Below are 17739 nucleotides of genomic sequence, written 5' to 3'. Positions count from 1 at the left end.
ATGTCAGAGGTAGGTTCTTTACTCAGAGAGTAGTAAGGGCGTGGAATGCCCTGCCTGCAAAAATAGTAGACTCGCCCACTTTAAGGGCATTTAAAAAACATATGGATGATAATGGAATAGTTTAGTTTAGATGGGCTTCAGATTGGTGCAACATCGAGGGCTGAAGGGCCTGTACTGTTCTATAATTTTCTGAAGAGCATCCCACTTAGACTCACCCCCTCTGCATCCTAACCCTGTAACCCTCAATTTCCCATGGCTAATCCACCTAATGTGCACATCTTGGGACACAATGGGCAATTTAGCATGGCCAATCCACACAACCCATGCATTTTTGGACTGTGGGCAGAAACTGGAGCACACCCACACAGACACGGGGAGAACATGCAAACTCTGCATAGACAGTTGTTTGAGGCTGGGATTGAACCCAGGTCCCATGCGTTGTGAGGTAGGAGTGCTGACCACTGAGCCACTGTGCTGCCCTAAGCAGCTAGCATTGTGCAAGCAACAAGCTTCAGACTGTCCACTCCTACAAGTAGGATCCTGATAGTCACCAGGCTTGGAGGATTTCCTTATGAGTCGGAGCTCGATTTGAACTGAGATCCCAAGGGTGCCTGACTTATACTGTCCTCCAACCCCCTACAGTATGTGCCAGTCATGTTAAAGATATAGCAATTCATTTGATACATGAGTAAAGCTTAAAAGCTCCTGTAAAAACTTGACATCTTAAGTTATTCATGGAATGACATTCTAGAGTTTCCTAGGTCTAAGGGAACACCTAAAACACTGATGCAATTTGTAATCGATGTACTATTTTTTTCTGATGGTACTGCACATAAAAGGCAACTGAAGCTGCAGTTGGTTGAAGTTAGTTTTTTTGTTCTATCAGTTGTTTTATCTTTCAGTCACTTCATAAGACAACTCCTGTTCAGAACTACATTTAGATAGCACAACCCCCTCCCAAAAAGTCTGATCTGGAGCTACGTCAGTGAGGCGGTACTTTATATAGAAACACGTTAGGCAGCAAAACAAGACGTGATACCAGTCAAAGTAATTGAATGGTGAGCGCTCTGTTTGGAGAAAGAAGAAACCACTGAGGAAAGCTTCTGACAGCAGGAGAGTTTAATTCCTCTGAAGCTAACCCAGTGCAGTGCAACATACGGTAAATCAAAAATCCCGATCTTGTAGTCAATACAGTTTGGAGCTGGAGGTCAGGCAGCATCAGCGGAGCAGGAGAGTCGACGTTTGTCACATCAGTCAGGACTGATGAAGGGTCCAGGCCCGAAACGTTGACTCTCCTGCTCCCCTGATGCTGCCTGACCTGCTGTGTTCCTCCAGCTTCACACTGTATTGACTCTGACTCCAGCATCTGCAGTTCTTGCTCTCCTAATCTTGTAACTTTGAATTATCGGCAAGAAAGACATATATTTACCTTGCACTTAGCAGGACCTGAGGTTGTACTGAAATACTTGACAGCCAATAGTGCACCTTTCCAAGTGTAGTCACAATTGTCGCGGTGGAAATGTGTAAGCCAGTTTGCAGCCAGTACGTTCCCACAAACAGTTGTCTGGTAAATACCAGATAATCTCTCTTTGTGATCTTGATTGAGGGACGTATATGGTCTGGGGATTGGAAATTTCTCTGCTTTTCTTTGAAGAAGCACACTGTGATCTTCTATGTCTCATTAACGTCTCATCTGAAAGTTGATACCTCTGATGGAACAACATTCCTTCAGTAACATACTGGAGCATTGGTCTTAATTACTTCAGCTCAACATCTGGAGTAGAGATTGAACTCTGAATGTTTTGGTTCAGAGGTAAGAGAGTTCCCAACTGAATGACAACTAAAAAAAACTTCACAGAGTCATAAACCTATACAGCATGGAAACAGACCCTTTGGTCCAACTCGTCAATAACGACCAGATATCCTGAACTGATTTAGTTCCATTAGCCAGCATTTGGCTAGTATACTTCAAAACCCTTCCTACTCATGTATTCATCCAGATGTCTTTTAAATGTTGCAGTTGTACCAGCCTTCACCACTTTCTCTAGCAGCTCATTCCATACACGTACCACCCTCTGCATGAAAAAGTTGCCCCTGAGGTCCCTTTTAAATCTCTGCCCTCTCATCTTAAACCTATACCCTCTAGCTTTGGACTCTCCTACCCTGGAGGTGAAATACTGATGTGAGTTGAGTATTTCCTGATCTAATATAGGAGGGGTCTTGCTCTGAAATACTATTTCCACCTTCCAGTAAATCCAACAGTCCTTTCACTCACCAGTTACCCTGGCAGCTCAAGTGAGAGTTTTTTGGTATGTGAGAGACCATTAACACAATAAAGTATGAAAGGTTCTTATAGCCTCAGTAGCTTTGGCAGGGATCGACATGGGGGAGAAGAGGGGGAAAAGACTCTGGGTTTTCTTGGCTTTAAAATGAGTCTTAAAAATGTAAAGTTGTGCAGCTGATCTGCAAACCAGCAAGTGGACTCTGTCCAGAGTTATGGGGAGCACAGTCATAAAGTAATTGAGGGAGACGGGCAAAGCAGCAGATAGAGGTTGTTTAAGATGGAATTAATAAGGTGAGAGAATCTCTTGACTCACCACTGAACCTTCTGTTTGTAATATTTAGAACCACAGAAATCATATTTTATATTCAAAACAACCCTAATTGCTACCCTGATTACTTATCACATTCTGAGTCAGCTAGGCAGCATGACTAAATGCAAGAACCCATTTCCTATTCCACAATCTTGTGGACACCCATCCCCCTTCCTATTAGCCTGCTTTGAACAGACAAGCCAGCCGAAATACGTCAACAGATAGACTATGATGACTTGAAGAGACTTGGTAGGCACAGAACAGCTATATACATAATTCAGTGTGAAACATGATGTTTTAGAACAGAGCAAATGAGTGTAGAACAAATGGTGCATTTTAGCCTGTCTGATACCCTTTAACAGTTCTTTTATATGTACTGATGACAGAGGGAGAGGACCGCTGTGGTTATTCTCAATTCTATCACACATGGGGTTTCTGGGTGGAGGGGAGGCAGGCCTGGTAACTTAAGGTGCTATTCCATGACTCTGGGAACTTGTGCTGCTGGATCCCAATGGCACGCTTCATACAGGACCGCTGCTGTGAAGATCTGTTCCTTTTACAATGTGTGAAAGGGGGAGCGGTCTACATTGTGGGTACCACAGTAGGTGAGCCAGGGTGGTTGGTAGCACGGTTTTAATGAGTGGAATTGAATGCCTTCCCAAAACTGTTTGGGGGCATTCAAACAATCAAGAAGGTGCCAGGTATTGACCCTGTCTCTGGCCTGAGTTAAGTCCGGGTACCAGGTGTTGACCCTGCCTCTGGCCTGAGTTAAGTCCGGGTGGGATGTTTCACGGATTGCCTTCTTTGACAATTGAGCTCCTTCATCAGGTGGTTCATGCGCCCTTCTTGACCAATACTTCTGGGAGTCAACCATCAGTGACAAGCAAAACCTGTTGGGTTTCCTTGTCATCCTTCTGGAGAATCCCTTGTCGAAAATGCAGTGTCAGATCGAGGGACTGTAGTTGGGAAAGCGGGGTGCTGATATTGGACAACCGACTGCACCTCCTCCATCCCCCCCAGTGTGATCATAGGCTTGCCCCTGCGTGCATTATTAGAAGCCACCATCTCTGTGTCAGTCAGTGCCTTCGATCCTGCAGCAGACCCACCTGTGGCCACTTCGGACCTATTCGACGCTTTATTCAGCTCACCTTCCTCTAAGGAATCATGCAGAGCTTTCTGCCAGTGTGTGAGATTCCTCATCATTGCAATTAATTACAGCTCAATGCTACTGAACTGCTAAATGCAGAGCTGAGGCTAATGTTCAGGAGACATGAGTTCAAATCCCACCACAGCCATTGAGAGAATTTAAATTCAGTTTACTAATAAGGCGCACGTTTCATGAAAATGGTTCTGAAACAACCAGATTTTTCATAAAATCCATCTGGTTCTCCGATATTCTTCGGGGGGGTAATTAACCAAACTTGCCTGGAATGGTCTCCATGTGACCCTGACCAACAGTGTATAGTCGAGTAACTTGAATTCAATTAAAAACTGGAATTAGGAGCCTAGTGACGACCATGAAACCATTGCTGATTGTCAGAAAACCCCATCTGGTTCACTAATGTCCTTTAGGAAAAGAAACAGAAACAAAGAAACTTGGAAGATAGGAGCAGAAGGAGGCCATTCAGCCCCTCGAGCCTGCTCTGTCATTCAATATGAACATGGCTGATCGTTGAGCTCAATACCTTAATCCCCTCCCCCCCACCTATATCCCTTGATTCCTTTAGCCACAAGAGCAATATCTACCTCATTCTTGAAAGCACTTAATGTTTTGGCCTCAGCCACTTTCTGTGGCAGTGAATTCCACAGGCTCACCACGCTCTGGGTGAAGAAATTTCTCCTCATCCTAATCCTAAAAGGTTTACCCCTTTATCCTTAAAATATGACCCTGGTTCTGGACTCTCCCACCATTGGGAACATCCTTCCTGTATCTAACCTGTTCAGTCCTTCTAGAATTTTATAGATTTCTATGAGCTCCTCCCTGACTCCCCCAAGCTCATTGTTCTAAACTCCAGTGAGCGCAATTCTAACCGACTCAGTCGCTGCTTGTGTGTCAGTTCCGCCAACCCAGGAATTAATTTGGCAAACTTGCCATCCTTACCTGGTGTGGCCCACGTGTGACTCCAGACCCACTACAATGTGGTTGACTCTTTACACTCCTCTGGGAAATTAGGGTTGGACAATAAATGCTGGCCTAGCCAGTGATGCCCACATCCTATGAATAAATGAGAAAAGAAAGAACAGCCCTCTGAAAGCCACTTACACAGCTACAAGTCAATGGACCAGCAGTTAAAAAAGGCGACATAGAAATGTAGAAACATGGAAGATAGGCGCAGGAGGAGGCCATTCAGCCCTTCGAGCCTGTTCTGCCATTCTTCACAATCATGGCTGATTGTCCAACTCAATAACCTAATTCTGCTTTCTCTCCATAACCTTTGATCCCATTTGTCCCAAGTGCTATACCTAGTTGCCTCTTGAATACATTCAATGTTTTGGGATCAACTACTTCCTGTGGTAATAAATTCCACAGACTCGCCACTCTTTGGATGGAGGAATGTCTCCTCATCTCCGTCCTAAATGGTCTACCCCAAATCCTCAGGCTGTGACCCATGGTTCTGATCACACCAACCATCGGGAACATCCTCTCTGCATCTACCCTGTCCAGCCCTGTTAGAATTTTGTAAGCCTCTATGAGATTCTCCACTCATTCATCTGAACTCCAGCGAAAACAATCCTAACCTAGTCAATCTCTCCTCACACGTCAGACCAGCCTACCATCCCCGGAATCAGCCTGGTAAACCTTCGCTGCACTCCCTCAAGAGCAAGAGCATCCTTCCTCAGAAAAGGAGACCAAAACCGCCCACAATATTCTAGATGTGGTCTCACCAAGTCACCATCACTTTCTCTAGGGAAATTACAGATGGGCAATAAATGCAGGCCTAGCCAGCAATACTTGCATTCCAAGAATACTTTTGTAAAATCCCTGCACGTTGCATGCCAGTGGCATTGTTATCCTCTTACAACCAGGGTAAAGAGCAGGTAAGACTGGTTAATTATCTCTCCCTGTGGCTGTGATCATAAACATTAACATACAGTGTGATAATATGCAACCTGGAGTTAGAATGCAAATTATCAAGACAGTCATTGTAATGCATGTTTCAACTTGCCAAATGTTGAGTTGAAGCATACAATGTGCTATGAGAGCCAGATGCTGCACTCTGATATTCTGGATACTTTGATTTAGTATCTTCCCATCAATCTAGTAGGAAATGAAACTGTTCAAATCAAAAGGTCCCAGGTTCTCCCCGTGGTTCACCCTGACCTTGGCCAGGGTGACAATATGCTTTGATAACTGGCCCCGGCACCCCTCAGTAATGATAAGGAAAAGCCAACCGGAAACCCCTAACTCTCGGCTCTGTATTACAAAGGAGCTAGTCGGATGTTGGATGTTGGGATGAGGTTGGGTTAGGATGATCCCACACAATGCCAGGTAGTCTCCTAACATTTCCCTATCAAGGTCCACCTTTGATAATAGCCAGTTGGGGAAGCTGAAGCGATCTGCTGATATCTTAGCAAGAACCTGCATCTCATGGAATGAAGCAGGGGGCTACATTGATGGCAAGATCAAATCATAAAATAGAATCCCAGAATGTCGGAGTGTGGTGCCTGGCTCTCATAGCCTATTGTATGCTTCAACTCACTGTAGCCATTTGGCAAGTTGAAACAGACATTGCAATGACTGTCTTGATAATTTGCATTCTAAGCCCAGGATGCAAGCTGCAATCATATTGCATGCCAAGCTCTTTACATATTGAATTTCCATTACACCGTACATAATCCCCAACTCGTTATAAATTCTAAATGGAGGAGTTTGCCACTGCAGCCCTGAAGCATTAGATCAAAAATGTAAAATAATGATTTTTTTTGAGGGTAGTGACCTCACTCGGCACTCTCAAATCAATGTGATAATAAATGGCTTCAAGTGAAGGCACTTTTACAGAGGGCATGACCGACAGCACTCAGTGGAGATAGGTTCTCCAGCTGACATGGTCCAGCTACCATTGATGACTGTCTCTGACTGAAAACTGAATTGGGGAGAGTGGTGGAAGCAGTTTCCTCCTGTGGGAAGGGCCAGCGTGTAATCGGTAGAAAAGAGACGCTTTCATTTTTACCGTCTGCACTTGACTTAAGGCACTCGGAACTCATTGCTGGAAATGAATAAAGACACCCACCTGCTGTCCTACTCTTTGTGAGCAGCAGGGGGGCGACATTTTAGGAGGTCTTGGGATTGCCCCCCAGCCATTGCTGGCTCTCCATCTGATGGAGAATGGCACCAGCTGGAAAGTTAACTGGTGGAGAGCATTGCTGAGCTTATTTTAACATTTTATTTGTTCATGGGATGTGGGTGATGCTGGCAACATTTGTTGCCCAATCCTCATCCTTGTTCTGATTGGTTCTTTAGACCGTTTCAGAGGGCAGTTGGGAGTCAGCCACAGTGCTGTGAATCTGGAGTCATATCTGGGCCAGACCAGGTAAGGGTAGCTTTAGTGAACCAGCTGGGTTTGTCCAAGAATTGTTTCAAGGTCTCAATCACTGAGACTAACTTTCAATTCTCGATTTTATTCGTTGAATTTCAATCCCACTAATTGTTGGGATGGCATTTGAACTCAGGTCCCCAGACCTTTAATCTGGGCAGTGACATTACTGCAATGCTGCCGGCTTCTCCTGTTGCTAGCACAGTGGCCTCCTGAAGCTGTTTTAAAAAAAAAATCATTTATTACCCCTTCTCCTTCCCTATTCTACAACAGCCTAACCTTTCCTCACTAAATGAGATGAATGGTCTGTTCACAGAATCCCCCAACAGTGTGGAAGTAGGCAATTCAGCACATGCCCACCTTTTAGAGAGCATCCCACCAGACCCACCCCATCCAGGCTGCACATCCCTGGACAACTTAGCATGGCCAATCCACCTAACCTGCACATCTCAGGACTGTGAGAGGAAACCCATGCAGACACAGGGAGAACATGCACACTCCACACAGACAGTCCCCTGAGGTTGGAATCAAACTCTTGTCCCTGGTGCTGTGAGGCAGCAGTGCTAACCACTGAGCCATCTGGCCACTGTTGTTGTGAGTGTGATGCTGTGCATGTTATGTCAGTGGTTGCACTCCGAAAAAGTCCTTTGATTGCTGTAAGGAATTTTTGGGATGCATTGAGGTTGGTACGAGGAGTTGTGGAAATGCTGGCTTTTGTCACCGTCACCCTGCCTCTCCCCACACCTCCCTCCGTCGCCTCCCTCTCCAGCCTGGCCAGTATTGCTGTGTCATTGGCCAATTGCCTCTGGCTCTGAGCCTGACCCCGAAGGCCGTGGGGAAGTATTGATTTTCTGGGGAATTAAAAGAAGGGAGCTTTTCTGGGTAAATAGCTTTGGCTGGCTGTTTTCTGGGAATTGGCTGCCAGTGACCTTGCTGACGCTGCTATCACAATACAAATAAATGGAAGTCTCGGTGGGACAGGAACTGCTCCCAGCTCTCTGGACCGATTTCATGGCCATAATTTGTTCTGCCGCATTGCTCTATCAATCAGGCTGAATATATGTGCACATCAAAAAGCAGGCACGCCGCCAGTGGAATGAAGCTGGCAAAGTGCCCAGTGACAAACAATGAAGGAGAACACAATTTTCATGTGCTACTGAAGCGTGTGTACATTTGTGACAGATCACTGCTGCAGCCTGACCCATCGATCTGTATAATGGCAAATAATGCTCACTGAGGTATCTTAACGACTTGCTGTGGGTCAGTGCTAATTTTCTCATTCATCTTTTGTTTAATAGACCTTTATTTTCCCCGACCTCCACCCAGCACACCCCCCTCCACTTCCCCACTGCCATCACTCTTAATTCCTTTCTACAGCTCGGATCACCTTGCATGACGGGAAATTTTCTCCCCTCCTCCGCTAGAAAATGTGTGTTTTTTTAAAGAAGCAATTGCTCTTGTACGGGCGATAAACACAGTGGCAGCAGGATAAGCCCTAATTGGAGTGCATGTGTAACAAGGTTTAATTATGGTGTGAATCTTAATGACTTGTCTCCTGTCTGTATTTCCACGGACAGTCAATTAGAAGGAATGTTGCTGTTATAGCTTTGTTTAGTTTGTATATTATTACCTCAGCAAAGGAGGGCGAATGTAGCCTCGCATTTCCCTTCCCTCTCTCCCCTTGCTCTGAACTTGTCCCCGTCTATGAGATGGTGACCCATCCAGTCAGTGATCCTGATGTTCCGGAAATGGGACAGGTAAAGCCCTGCTTGCCACTGTTGGTTTTAACAGAACAAAGAATGAGAGGAATAGTCTGATTATAGATCAATGAAATGGAGGATTGTTCATATGACAGAGAGAAGGCGGTCAATAGTCAGCTATTGAAAGGACAGCACTGAAAATTGCCATATTCCAGGAAACAGAAAGTGTTTACATGTTACTGAGTTGGCAAGTGTTAGGCAGTATGGGACATGGCTAATTCCTTGGGAAGCGATGGACTAGTTATGGGCAAGTGCAGTGGCCATTTTAACCATAGAATCCCTCCAGTGTGGGAGCAAACCATTCGGCTCATCAAGTCCACACTGCTCTCTGAAGAGCATTCCACCCAGACCCATCCCCCCACTACCCTATTTCTGCATTTCCCGCACTATGGGGCAATTTAATAATGGCCAATCCACCTAACCTGCGCATATTTGGACTGCAGGAGGAAACCGGAGCACACGGAGGAAACCCACGCAGACACGGGGAGAACGTGCAAACTCCACACAGACAGTTGCCCGAGGGTGGAATGAAACGCAGGTCCCTCGTGCTGCGAGGCAGCAGGGCTAACCACTGAGCCACAATGCTGTAATCACATGACTCTCACAGCACCCCCATCCCAGCATGCTCCAGCCATTGTTCAGCCAACACATCCATCACCATGATGCACTGCCTTCCTAAGCCAATCGAAGAGCAAGACAAAACCGGGTGATGCTTGGTTGTCAAACAGCAATCTTTTAGTTCCCCCCATTTTCAATATTTTCATATCTGGTGAAGAGAAATGTTAAAATAAAATGACCAAAAATGACAGTGTGCTTTAATATCCCTGTCATTTTTCTGAAAGGTCACACACATCACTGTCTTGGAGATTGACTGTCAATTCCTGGAGACTCCAAATCAATCCTGGAGACTCTAAGCCAATTTTGGAAACTCCAGGCCAATTCTGGAGGGTTGGCTCTTGTGAATAGATCATTGACATCCGCCCAATATTAAGAATGCTACCCACTCTCTCAGTGGGGATGCTGGGGTGTTGGGGTTGATGAGCAAGGGATCCAGTCAATCCCTAACGGATTCAATCCTTGGTTGGATATTTTGGACTTTAAAGCATCAACTTACAGAATGGCGTTACTTTGAACCGGTTCACAGCAACTTGACCATAAAGGTGATCAGAAACTCCAGCCCTGAAACTTGGCCATGAGCCCAACAGGTCCACCATCTGCAACTGCATTTACTGTTTTTTTTATTTTTAACCTTTTCCAGGATCAGACCTTGTTGGTCCCAAGTGGCATGCATTTTGCAGGGTCTTTCAGTTTAATTTACTCCCTGTTTTACTGGCTCAGATGCCCAAGGGTTTGGAGCGGGCTTGTTTGACATCACATTTGGAAATCATTTATTTAATCGTGGAAAGCATTGGGGGTCTCTTGGGCAACTCGCTAATGAAATGTTTATGATTTTAAACTCAGCCTCCCAGCCCCTCCCCCACCACCTATTCCCTGCCCTGCTTCCCATGAGTTTCCCTGCCTATAGCTAACTAGTTGAGTTGGGAAAGCAGAACTGCAGTTAGCTCACAGCAGCAGCATGTCATGTCATGTCCTGTAGATAGCATTGCCATGACAACAGCCTCGCTAGTTCTAATTGCATTGATGCCTCAAAACAGCCGGAAGTTGATATGAGGCCTTTAACAAGAGACATTGTGTGGTCTCTTTATTTCCTCACTTGATGTAAGGGTGTCAGTCTTTCAGTCAAGGTTAAAATGTTTATGGGAGGTATACCTTGTTTTTGCTGCTGCATCCATTTCTTGTTTGTAATTTGCTCACTTTTGGCTCTCGCTCCTGAACGGTGAACTGTTCGCAGCCCGCTTGCCTTGTAAAGCATGTGTTAGACCAAAGCCTGGGCCCTGGTGGCTTATCGAGTTTACCATGGCAGCTGCTACATTATATCGACTTATAAGGCCTGAGATTGTAGATTAGGGCTGTGGGAAAATGTGTGGAGTGGGCCTGTGGAAAGGGGGCGTTTTTGAGTGGCACCAGCACTTCACATTGCGGAGAGAGATGAATGAGAACCTTACCGTGACTGAGGACAAAGCAGAAAGTTGGCAGGAGAAGGAAGGAAATTGGCTTAAATGGAAAAAAAAAACCGGTGTAGGCCAGGGCTCAGCAACCAACTGCACATGCCACTGTCTCTTGATGGCATGGCGGAAATCAGCGACCTGCCAACTGGGGAAACCACCTTTCATCAGAATATTGGCCAAGTCTGAAAAATAGTCCATAACTGTGTTAAAAGTTCTTTGCTTCTGTACAGTGCTGGAGTTTGCTGTAGTGTTTCCTGCATCACAATCATAAGGACACTCGAACAGGTTCAAGAAAAGCTCCTTCCCTGCTGTCATTAGATTGCTGAATAGACTTCTCTAATTTCAAATCTAATGTTGATCTTGCTTTCGTGCACCCCCTCTGCAGCCTAAATGCCTCGTTCTGCCTAAACTCCCTATGATCTGTCTGACCTGTGTGTTATGATCTGCCTGTAATGCTGGCAAAACAGAACTTTTCACTGTACTTAGGTACATGTGACAACAATAAATCAAACCAAATCAAAAATGTGTTCCACTGGCTGTAATGTGTTTTGCGGTGTCCTGTTGTAATGAAAAGTTAGCAAAAACAACAAAAAATGGAGTTGCATTTATATAGAGCCTCTCTCACAATCCTCCTCACCACCACCCCCAGAATGTCTCAGAGCACTTTACAGCCAAGGATGTATTTTTAAAGTACAGTGTACTGCGGGAAACAGCGCGGCTAATTTGCACACAGCAAGCTTAGCAGCAGCAACAGTCCTGGAGAAGCTCCACAGGCCTGGCAGTATCTGTGGAGAGAGACAGAGAGACAGAGTTGGCATTTCAAGTCCATTATGACTCCACTGTGGAAATGAATAATAATTCAGAGGAAGAGTCACATCGGACTCAAAACATTAACTCTGTTGCGCTGTCCACAGATGCTGTCAGATCTGTGGAGTTCTCCAAAGGCGTTCTCTGTTTTATTTTTATTTCAGATCTGCAGAGTTTGTTTTTTTTTCTTTGAGCAATGATGGGTAATCTGTTTTAACAATATTGTTTAAGGACTAAATGTTGAGTGGTCTTTTCTCTTTATCCCAATCATTGCATCAATTCCCACAAAGAGCAATGCACTGAACACCAGGTAACCTTGTTTCTTTGTGTAATGCTGATCAGGGGGCAGATATTGCCCCAGGATGTGTGGGTGGGGTTGGGGGAAGGAATCTCCCTTACTCGCTTTTGAGAAGATCTTTGGTGCCCACCTGAGAGGGCAAGCTTATTCTGCATTTAGGGTTTTGTCTCGAAGGTGGAACCTCTGACAGTGCAGTACACTTGCCCCATCAGCCTGATGTGTGCACTGTTGTTTCCAGCATATGCTCAAGGCCACTTCAGCCAATCCATGCCCACTGTGATAAAGGTTATTAGATTTAATTGGAATGCTCAATGAATAGATCAAACAGCCTGGGAATGGAATGTGAAGTGCACTTACTGAATTTTTTTCATTCAGAAGCAAAAAAAACAGAGCTTGGAAATATATCAATAAAAAGAAACTGGGATACTCAGTCTAGCATAAACTAGAGTAATGCGCTCGTTAGCTGTGGGGATGTCCAGTGCAAAGCCAGAGCTTCATGTAAATGAGTCAGACCTATTCAGGAGCTTGGTGTCACCTGTTTATGATCACTGTGATCAGAGTGCAGTCTTTGTACTCTAATTACTCTCAGGAGATCTCTGTTCCCCTGCCCTCATGTCCTGCCCTCATGTGAATGACTATGGTACAAAACATTGGGTTGTTATTGATAAAGAAGCTCTGTGAGTGATCCCAGTGTGCACATACAAATAAGATCAGCTGCCAAGACAGAGAGTTTGCGATATAAACACAGCCCTCTACACCGTTCTGACTGTCTCATTCGAGCTGTAGGAGAGGAATCAGTGCTAGCGCAATGCAATCCTGCCCCACCGTTGTTTTACCTTCTCTCCACCAACTCCACCAAGTGCCACATCAGCTGGTAGATGGTCCTCCAATTTTCTTCAATGGACCTTTTTCCTATCGAATCTGGTCACTGAAAATGGGCACCTTGGCATCCGCAGTTCAGAATGGAGCTTTCTTATCTGTAGACATTTGAAAAGAAGGATAAGCGTTTTCAAATCCTTCTGTGGTCTGTCCCCTCCCAAGCTCTGTAATATTCTTCAGTCCCACAACACCCCGCATGGAGATATACAACCTGCTCTGATTCTAGCCTTCTCCACGTCCCTGAATAGACTCATCTCACCTCTGGCCATGGTATCTTAAGCTGCAAGCTCTGGAATCCCACACACCCACACACAGAACCACACAGACATATCCACACACACACACACACACACACACACAGAGCTCCATCCTTCTGCTTCCCACAGAGATGTCACTTTAAAACCTGACCTGTTTGTTCAAAATGTCAACCACCTGGCCTGAAATTTGTCAATGTGTTGTCAGCATCAAAGCTCCATTTAATGACTGGTCTTGTGAAGCACATTGGGGATTTTTTTGTTACGTTCAAGGCCATATAAGTGCAAGCCCTTGTTGTTGTAGCTCACTGTCATTGTGTGTGCCATTTTTGGTCATTGGGCAATTGGAAAAGCTCCTTGCTGATTTAACAAAGCAACAGTTACCACTTCCCCATTTGCTCAGGTACCAAATATACCAGACAACAAGGTGCAGGGCTGGATGAACACAGCAGGCCAAGCAGCATCATAGGAGCAGAGAGGCTATTGGAAGTGTGACAGCCTGAATTACATTGATGTACCCGCACCTATTATTGACTACTTGTTGTCATTTGAAATATTACAGTGTAGCTTTATCGTGAATTGGAGGAATGACATTTGTTTTCCAACCTTTTTATCCCTCCAATTTCCACCTCAACGATACAATCACACATGCTAATACAGAGAATCAGTGAGAGCATGTTAACACTGAGGGACACACTTGAGCAGTTCAGCTGCCATCTAGGAATGAGGCTTGAGCAAGCGACAAAACTCAGGAGAATGTTACAGCCCGAGGCATGCCTTGTTAATAATGCATGCAGCTTGTCACTTGCAAATGACTTTCTGCCTAGAGTGTTACACTCGCCTCCTGTTTTATGACCATTAATCTCCTCCCTTTTGATGACCCAGATCTATTAGCATAGTTCCCGCTCATAATACACAGGCTGGCATCTTCTCAGTCCCTAAATGACGCGGGCCATGGTAAAATTAGGTGAGACGTCCAGCAAGGACCTTCTCAATGCAGAGAGCAAATACTCCTGTTTGCCAGTATCAAGCAGTGAGACAGAATTCTCGCTCGTGTGCAGGTAATGCCCTGTTTACATGGATTATGACTCATTATTAATTAATATTGCACCATTGCTATACAGTTTCCCATGCGACAGGTAAAATTAGGCACAGAGAATTCCTGACATAAAAATCAGTGCGGGAACGCTGGTGCTTCCAGCACAGAGCTTGCTCCTCCAGTGCTGTATCTTGGGCACCAGTCACTAGTATCTCCTGGCATGCTCCATGGGCAGTGACTGTGCACACTGCATGCCTGCTGACCTTGGCATCCAGCATGTACCAGCCTCACTGCATCATGGCACCTCTCCGGTCCGCTCACTTCTATGAATCCCTACATTGCGGAAAGAGGCTGTTTGGCCCATTGAGTCGGCACTGACGCTCTGAAGAGCATCCTGCCCGACCTTGGGCCAGATTGACAGGGTTTTGTGTCGTGGCTTCCTCTGCCAGTCCTGGCAGAAGAGAACATCCTTCCTCTGCACCAACCCACCCACCTGACCCATGGGTCCCAGTCTGCAAAGACTCTTACCGATTTCCCTCTGACCTACCACATCCAGGGCAAAGGTCACTAACTGTGCAGGGTGGCTGTGGACTGACAGTGCTTGACCTGGTGTACCAGGAGCTTTTCAAGATGGCGCCGGTGCCAGGAATCCCAGGACGTCAGGCAGTGGCGAATGGGACAGTTGGACAAGTTGGGCACCAAGGGGACGTGGAGCAAAGGTAATGGGGCAGAGTTGGGAATGATAGCAAGTTTTCTGGCACTAGCCTGCAGAGAGAGAAACCGTCCAACAAAACTGGCAGTTGGATTTCTGGTACGGTTCAGACCATAAAGTGTTTCCAGTGGCAAAAACAGGCTGTTCGGCCCAAGTGATCCATGCTAGCATTTACACATTAGTTTATTGTGTTGCAATGCTTGGCAAGATCGATCAGCTTTCCACCCGTTGCGCAGCTGAAAGTAGAGGCGGTGTTCATGAAGTTGCACTCTGTTTATTCACCCTCATGAAAACCCTCCAACACCATGCTGCACGCAGTATTCTGTAATAAAAGCCGTGTCTCTGGGTCTGTGTGATTCCCAAAGGAGAGCTGTGACTGTTTCTGACCAGGCTGGCTTCATCCCTTAGTAAAGGAAAGCACGTCAATGAATTCAGGACCAGACTGATCCCCTGGAGCTGTTTTGATTGCCAAGTTGGATGTCTTTGAAAATCTAGTTTTGTGCCTCTCCCAGAAGATGGTATGCTTTCGGATGGGGAAAGTCTGTAGGACAGGCTAAATGAACCAGAAGGTTTCCATCGTTGTTTGGATGTGTATAATGCTCTCTTGCTGTTAGTCTATGGGGATAAGCCTCCAGTTTAATACAAGGTTAAGCAGCTGTATGATTGTCAAAATACCCTGCTTTAGCATTGGTCCAGTAATGACAAATCAGGTTGCAGTATAGGAGAGAATATGTTGCCATGACATGTTGTTAGTTTGGAGCCCACTATTGTGGTATTTGGTTGGCTGGTTTGGCAGCAAGTGTACAGATTGGTTTTGCAACTCAGCTTGAGAATGTGACTCATACCTTTTACTGCCTTGTCAATATTTTCTCAATTCCCCTTTAGTTCACAGAATCACAGGACAGTTACAGTGCAGAAAGAGACTATTTAGCTTCATTCTCAGAAACTTGCATATTCTTCTGTTTTAGATAATGATCCAATTCCCCCTCAAATGCCTCATTTGAACTTGCCCCCAGCACTCTCTCAAGCAGTGCATTCTCCATTCTAAGAACCCAATGCATAGAAAAGGTTTTCCTCTGGTCTCTGTAGTTTCTCTTGCCAATTACCTTCAAATCTGTGTAAAAACTGCAATAACTGCAGATACTGTAAATCAGGAACAAAATCAGAAGTTGCTGGAAAAGCTCAGTAGGTCTGGCAGCATCTGTGAAGAAAAAATCAGAGTTAACGTTTCGGGTCCAGTTCAGGGGAAGGGTCACCGGACCTGAAACTTTGACTGTGATGTCTCTACACAGATGTTGCCATATCTTTAAATCTGTGTCCTCTCGTTTCTTTATCTTTCCAACAGTAAGAACAGTCTCTCTCTATCTCCTTGGTTCAGAACCCTCATGATTTTAAACACCTCTATCAAATCTCCTCTCATCTTTCCCTTCAACTTCTCCAATTTATCAATGCAATGAAGTTTCTCATTCCAGGATCTATCTTTGTAATTTTTTTCCTGCTCTATTACTGATATCTTCACATCTATCCTAAAATGTGCTGCCCAGAACTGAATGCAGTGTGCCAGCTGATTTTCTATTAACTCTAACTCTGTCATATTTTCAGGCAGTGAATTTCACATAACAACAATTTGTTGCAGTAAGAAAATTGTGCTCCTCTTCATGTGCCAGTGATTTTAAGCTTGTGTCTTCTGCTTACTGACTCTGCTGCTAGTGGAAACTGTTTCTCCCTATCCAATTCTTCCCTATCTAAACCCTACCAACTATTAAATCTCTCATAAACCTCTCTGCTCTAGGAAACACTATTGCAGCTTCTATTAACACTTCCACCTGATGGAAGTTCATCATCCCCAACACCATTGTAGGAAATCTGCACCTTCTCTAAGAACGTGCAAAATTGTGGTGTCTAGATGTGGGTACAATGCTTCAGCTGGGGACTAAACAGTGATTTAAAATAATGTAAATGTTTAGATTCTATGAAATAGCTTAATCGAGTTAATACATATAAATAGGCCCTGTTTCATAGTCTGGCTAATTCTGAGCTTGTACTGTTCCTCCCTCTTAGTAATACGTTTGAGCTACAGGGAGAGGCTGAATAGACTGGGGCTGTTTTCCCCGGAGCACCGGAGGCTGAGGGGTGACCTTATAGAGGTTTATAAGATCATGAGGGGCATGGATAGGGTGAATAGACAAGGTCTTCTCCCCAGGATGTGGGAATCCAAAACTAGAGGGCATAGGTTTAAGATGAGAGGGGAATTATATAAAAGGGGCCTAAGAGGCAACATTTTCATGCAGAGGGTGTATGGAATGAGTTGCCAGAGGAAGTGGTGGAGGCTGGTACAGTTACAACATTTAAAAGGCATTTGCTTGTGTATATGTATAAGAAGGATTTAAAGGGATATAGGCCAAATGCTGGCAAGTGGGACTGGATTAATTAAGGATATCTAGTCAGCATGGTTGAATTGGACAGAAGGGTCTGTTTCCACTCTGTACAACTCTATGACTGTAAGTTGGGGCACTAAGAAAGACGAAGTCATGATGATGAGAGATAGTAAGAACTGCTGATGCTGGAGCCAGAGATAACAATTGTGGAGCTGGATGAACACAGCAGACCAGGCAACATGAGAGGAGCAGGAAAGCTGACGTTTTGGGTCAGGACCCTTCTTCAGAAAAGAAGCGTCCCGACCCAAAACGTCAGCTTTCCTGCTCCTCTGATGCTGCCTGGCGATGATGATGAGAGTTAGGTTCACAGGCTGGAGACTGATCCTGTTGTTAATGTTGACGGTGTATGATCAT

At 45.1% G+C, this 17739-nt stretch overlaps 1 protein-coding gene across 1 annotated transcript in view; it reads left to right on the top strand.

The window, feature by feature from the left end:
- LOC109921851 (transducin-like enhancer protein 4) overlaps positions 1–17739 on the top strand; it is a 104868-nt gene that overhangs the window by 64960 nt on the left and 22169 nt on the right. The gene's annotated exons all lie outside the window — the stretch shown is intronic.

This window comes from Rhincodon typus, chromosome 29, assembly GCF_021869965.1.
Source record: "Rhincodon typus isolate 14 chromosome 29, sRhiTyp1.1, whole genome shotgun sequence".
NCBI classification, from domain to species: Eukaryota; Metazoa; Chordata; class Chondrichthyes; order Orectolobiformes; family Rhincodontidae; genus Rhincodon; species Rhincodon typus.
This window is presented reverse-complemented; position numbering and strand designations above follow the sequence as displayed.